Below are 6,859 nucleotides of genomic sequence, written 5' to 3' on the forward strand. Positions count from 1 at the left end.
CTTGCAATACTTACCTCTCCCTGCTCCACCACTGTGTAGTCTGTGCTGTTAAATCCTTCAATGGCACTGCCAATACAGATTTGTTGAAATGATAGATAACAGTTAAAATATACAGGGGCCCTGGCCTCCATTTAGACCAGTTAATACTTTGCGCCTACTACCACTGTCTGCTACTCAGCAGAGGAGCCCACCCCTGTACCTAGCTATGCCACCTGTTTAGTCCTGTTACCAATTTTGAACTGCATTTAGCTTACTTTAGTATTTGGGCCTACTAACTGTATCTGCCACTCATTACAGTTGTCCTCCTCTGAACAAAGCAATGCCGCCCGTTTAGTCCTGTTACCAATTTTGAACTGCATTTAGCCAACTTTATTATTTGGGCCTACTAACTGTGTCTGCCACTCATTACAGTTGTCCTCCACTGAACAAAGCAATGCCGCCTGTTTAGTCCTGTTACCAATTTTGAACTGCATTTAGCCTACTTTAGTATTTGGGCCTACTAACTGTATCTGCCACTCATTACAGTTGTCCTCCACTGAACAAAGCAATGCCGCCCGTTTAGTCCTGTTACCAATTTTGAACTGCATTTAGCCTACTTTAGTATTTGGGCCTACTAACTGTGTCTTCCACTCATTACAGTTGTCCTCCACTGAACAAAGCAATGCCGCCCGTTTAGTCCTGTTACCAATTTTGAACTGCATTTAGCCTACTTTAGTATTTGGGCCTACTAACTGTGTCTGCCACTCATTACAGTTGTCCTCCACTGAACAAAGCAATGCCCCCCATTTAGTCCTGTTACCAATTTTGAACTGCATTTAGCCTACTTTAGTATTTGGGCCTACTAACTGTGTCTGCCGCTCATTACAGTTGTCCTCCACTGAACAAAGCAATGCCACCCGTTTAGTCCTGTTACCAATTTTGAACTGCATTTAGCCTACTTTAGCATTTGGGCCTACTAACTGTGTCTGCCCCTCATTACAGTTGTCCTCCACTAAACAAAGCAATGCCCCCCGTTTAGTACTGTTACCAATTTTGAACTGCATTTAGCCTACTTTAGTATTTGGGCCTACTAACTGTGTCTGCCGCTCATTACAGTTGTCCTCCACTGAACAAAGCAATGCCACCCGTTTAGTCCTGTTACCAATTTTGAACTGCATTTAGCCTGCTTTATTATTTGGGCCTACTAACTGTGTCTGCCGCTCAATACAGTTGTCCTCCACTGAACAAAGCAATGCCGCCCGTTTAGTCCTGTTACCAATTTTGAACTGCATTTAGCCTGCTTTATTATTTGGGCCTACTAACTGTGTCTGCCACTCATTACAGTTGTCCTCCACTGAATAAAGCAATGCCGCCTGTTTAGTCCTGTTACCTATTTTGAACTGCATTTAGCCTACTTTATTATTTGGGCCTATATCAGTGTTTCCTCCTCATCCTGCCCATTGCCCAGCCACTGCTAGATGAGTCTGCTGGTACATTGACCCAGACCACTACATTCCCCTTGCACGCTACACAGCCAGATTCTGACCCTGCTGAAAGTGAGGTTCCCCTTCCCGCATACTATACCACCTTACACGGGGACAAAGAGGAAGGTGCAGATGACAGTGCAGGTTCCTTCATCAGGTGGGGCATACTCGTTGGCGACGTCACTGGCACAGGGCCCCTCACAGTACGCAAAAGTGTCTCTGCCAGTGGGAGGCGCCACCCGCCGTCAAACACACCGCCGTACTATGAGGGGCCCTGTGCCAGTGCCAACGCGTGGGCCCCCCCTGCTTGCTCTGGATCACAGCACTTGCAAAGTTGAAATACTTACCTCTCCCTGCTCCATCGCCATAATAATAATAATAATAATAATAATGCTCCATCGCCATGACGTATTCCGTGTTTCCTGGGCCCACGAAAATCTTGAGCCAGCCCTACCCCCCCACAACTTTATCCAAATGACCCCCAGTTTTCAATGCCTAACTATTATTATAAAGTAAATTAAGATTGACAAGCTTAAGTAATAAGAATTGATGTTTTTGGCATTAAAATGGGCACTGTAGGTGTTTTCCTGTCCTTCACTCACTGCCGACTTTGCTTCCCTATTGACTTGCATTGGGTTTCGTGTTTCAGTCGGCCCCCAACTTTTCGCAATAATCGGCCGATTTCACCCGACCCGACTTTTGACAGAAACCTATGCCTACACTGGGTCCGCTCTAACCTCCGCTTGTTAAAATGGAGGTCGATGCGGGAAGATATAGAAATGAGCTCCTCCAGTGTGGCGTGAATCTCCCTGGTGGCCAAGGCGTCCTTCACATGGTCTGCCAGTCCTCTCCAGAACACTGGAATAAGGACTTTATCTGGCCATTCTAGCTCAGAGGCTAGAGTCCGGAATTGGACGGCAAACTGGCTGACCATCGACGAACCCTGAGTTAATGCCAACAATTGTAGCGCGGTATCGTGGGTGACACGGGGTCCCAAAAAGACCTGCCTCAGAGCGTCCAAGAAGAGAGGAGCACTCTGCACCACACGATCATCACGCTCCCAAAGCGGCGTTGCCCACTCCAACGCCCTGCCTGACAAAAGAGATAAAATAAATCCCACTTTCGCCCATTCCGTAGGAAAAAGTGCAGCCAGGAGCTCAAGATGTATGGACAGGGCCGCCATCAGGGCATTACAGCCGTGACTGGCGTATGGGGCCCGGTGAGCAGAGGGGGCCCGCATCGGGCCCCGTCTCATCTGCTCACCGGGCCCCCCCTGCAGGCGCTGCGGCACACTATTGACGTGCGGGCCCGCGCCCGCACGTCAATAGTTAACAGCCGCCAGCCAGTCTGAGGCTGGCGGCTGAATAGGGCCGCAGTGCGCACTCGCCGGCGTCGCCGGCGTCTGACGTCATTGTCAGCTGCCGGGCCCGGCGAGTGCGTCTGTGTGGAGCCTGGAGGGAGCTTCACCCGGCGCAGGAGCTTGGCCAGGTAAGAACTCTTATTTTTTTTTTCTTTGCGAGCTGCGATCCAGGGGGGCCCAGGGGGGCCCGGGGGGGAGGGGGGGGTCGGAAATGCTGGACTCAGTGGGGCAGAATGCTATGGACACAGTGGGGCAGAAATGCTGGACACAGTGGGGCAGAAATGCTGGACACAGTGGGGCAGAAATGCTGGACACAGTGGAGCAGAAATGCTGGACACAGTGGGGCAGAAATGCTGGACACAGTGGAGCAGAAATGCTAGACACAGTGGAGCAGAAATGCTGGACACAGTGGGGCAGAAATGCTGGACACAGTGGGGCAGAAATGCTGGACACAGTGGAGCAGAAATGCTGGACACAGTGGGGCAGAAATGCTGGACACAGTGGGGCAGAAATGCTGGACACAGTGGAGCAGAAATGCTGGACACAGTGGGGCAGAAATGCTGGACAGTGGACTCAGTGGGGCAGAATGCTATGGACACAGTGGGGCAGAAATGCTGGACACAGTGGGGCAGAAATGCTGGATACAGTGGGGCAGAAATGCTGGACACAGTGGGGCAGAAATGCTGGACACAGTGGGGCAGAAATGCTGGACACACTGGGGCAGAATGCTGGACACAGTGGGGCAGAAATGCTGGACACAGTGGAGCAGAAATGCTGGACACAGTGGGGCAGAAATGCTGGACACAGTGGAGCAGAAATGCTGGACACAGTGGGGCAAAAATGCTGGACACAGTGGGGCAGAAATGTGGGACACAGTGGGGCAGAAATGCTGGACTCAGTGGGGCAGAAATGCTGGACAGTGGACACAGTGGGGCAGAAATGCTGGACTCAGTGGGGCAGAAATGCTGGACACAGTGGGGCAGAAATGCTGGACACAGTGGGGCAGAAATGCTGGACACAGTGGAGCAGAAATGCTGGACACAGTGGGGCAGAAATGCTGGACACAGTGGGGCAGAATTGCTGGACTCAGTGGGTCAAAAATGCTGGACACAGTGGGGCAGAAATGCTGGACACAGTGGGGCAGAAATGCTGGACACAGTGGAGCAGAAATGCTGGACACAGTGGGGCAGAAATGCTGGACACAGTGGGGCAGAAATGCTGGACTCAGTGGGGCAGAAATGCTGGACAGTGGACACAGTGGGGCAGAAATGCTGGACACAGTGGAGCAGAAATGCTGGACTCAGTGGGGCAGAAATGCTGGACACAGTGGGGCAGAAATGCTGGACTCAGTGGGGCAGAAATGCTATGGACACAGTGGGGCAGAATGCTATGGACACAGTGGGGCAGAAATGCTATGGACACAGTGGGGCAGAAATGCTATGGACACAGTGGGGCAGAATGCTATGGACACAGTGGGGCAGAATGCTATGGACACAGTGGGGCAGAATGCTATGGACACAGTGGGGCAGAATGCTATGGACACAGTGGGGCAGAATGCTATGGACACAGTGGGGCAGAATGCTATGGACACAGTGGGGCAGAATGCTATAGACAGTGGGGCAGAATGCTATGGACAGTGGGGCAGAAATGCTGGACACAGTGGGGCAGAAATGCTGGACACAGTGGAGCAGAAATGCTGGACACAGTGGGGCAGAAATGCTGGACACAGTGGGGCAGAAATGCTGGACACAGTGGGGCAGAAATGCTGGACACAGTGGGGCAGAAATGCTGGCCACAGTGGGGCAGAAATGCTGGCCACAGTGGGGCAGAAATGCTGGACACAGTGGGGCAGAAATGCTGGCCACAGTGGGGCAGAAATGCTGGACACAGTGGGGCAGAAATGCTGGACACAGTGGGGCAGAAATGCTGGACACAGTGGGGCAGAAATGCTGGACACAGTGGGGCAGAAATGCTGGCCACAGTGGGGCAGAAATGCTGGACACAGTGGGGCAGAAATGCTGGCCACAGTGGGGCAGAAATGCTGGCCACAGTGGGGCAGAGATGCTGGCCACAGTGGGGCAGAAATGCTGGACACAGTGGGGCAGAAATGCTGGATACAGTGGGGCAGAAATGCTGAACACAGTGGGGCAGAAATGCTGGACTCAGTGGGGCAGAAATGCTGGACACAGTGGAGCAGAAATGCTGGACACAGTGTGGCAGAAATGCTGGACACAGTGGGGCAGAAATGCTGGACACAGTGGGGCAGAAATGCTGGACACAGTGGGGCAGAAATGCTGGACACAGTGGGGCAGAAATGCTGGACTCAGTGGGGCAGAAATGCTGGACAGTGGACACAGTGGGGCAGAAATGCTGGACACAGTGGGGCAGAAATGCTGGACACAGTGGGGCAGAAATGCTGGACACAGTGGGGCAGAAATGCTGGACACAGTGGGGCAGAAATGCTGGACTCAGTGGGGCAGAAATGCTGGACACAGTGGAGCAGAAATGCTGGACACAGTGGGGCAGAAATGCTGGACACAGTGGGGCAGAAATGCTGGACACAGTGGGGCAGAAATGCTGGACACAGTGGGGCAGAAATGCTGGACACAGTGGAGCAGAAATGCTGGATACAGTGGGGCAGAAATGCTGGACACAGTGGGGCAGAAATGCTGGACTCAGTGGGGCAGAAATGCTGGACAGTGGACACAGTGGGGCAGAAATGCTGGACTCAGTGGGGCAGAAATGCTGGACACAGTGGGGCAGAAATGCTGGACACAGTGGGGCAGAAATGCTGGACTCAGTGGGGCAGAAATGCTGGACACAGTGGGGCAGAAATGCTGGACACAGTGGGGCAGAAATGCTGGACTCAGTGGGGCAGAAATGCTGGACTCAGTGGGGCAGAAATGCTGGACACAGTGGGGCAGAAATGCTGGACTCAGTGGGGCAGAAATGCTATGGACACAGTGGGGCAGAATGCTATGGACACAGTGGGGCAGAAATGCTATGGACACAGTGGGGCAGAAATGCTATGGACACAGTGGGGCAGAATGCTATGGACACAGTGGGGCAGAATGCTATGGACACAGTGGGGCAGAATGCTATGGACACAGTGGGGCAGAATGCTATGGACACAGTGGGGCAGAATGCTATGGACACAGTGGGGCAGAATGCTATGGACACAGTGGGGCAGAATGCTATAGACAGTGGGGCAGAATGCTATAGACAGTGGGGCAGAAATGCTGGACACAGTGGGGCAGAAATGCTGGACACAGTGGAGCAGAAATGCTGGACACAGTGGGGCAGAAATGCTGGACACAGTGGGGCAGAAATGCTGGACACAGTGGGGCAGAAATGCTGGACACAGTGGGGCAGAAATGCTGGCCACAGTGGGGCAGAAATGCTGGCCACAGTGGGGCAGAAATGCTGGACACAGTGGGGCAGAAATGCTGGCCACAGTGGGGCAGAAATGCTGGACACAGTGGGGCAGAAATGCTGGACACAGTGGGGCAGAAATGCTGGACACAGTGGGGCAGAAATGCTGGACACAGTGGGGCAGAAATGCTGGCCACAGTGGGGCAGAAATGCTGGACACAGTGGGGCAGAAATGCTGGCCACAGTGGGGCAGAAATGCTGGCCACAGTGGGGCAGAGATGCTGGCCACAGTGGGGCAGAAATGCTGGACACAGTGGGGCAGAAATGCTGGATACAGTGGGGCAGAAATGCTGAACACAGTGGGGCAGAAATGCTGGACTCAGTGGGGCAGAAATGCTGGACACAGTGGAGCAGAAATGCTGGACACAGTGGGGCAGAAATGCTGGACACAGTGGGGCAGAAATGCTGGACACAGTGGGGCAGAAATGCTGGACACAGTGGGGCAGAAATGCTGGACACAGTGGGGCAGAAATGCTGGACTCAGTGGGGCAGAAATGCTGGACAGTGGACACAGTGGGGCAGAAATGCTGGACACAGTGGGGCAGAAATGCTGGACACAGTGGGGCAGAAATGCTGGACACAGTGGGGCAGAAATGCTGGACAC

Source organism: Ranitomeya imitator, chromosome 5 (assembly GCF_032444005.1).
Source record: "Ranitomeya imitator isolate aRanImi1 chromosome 5, aRanImi1.pri, whole genome shotgun sequence".
Lineage (NCBI taxonomy): Eukaryota > Metazoa > Chordata > Amphibia > Anura > Dendrobatidae > Ranitomeya > Ranitomeya imitator.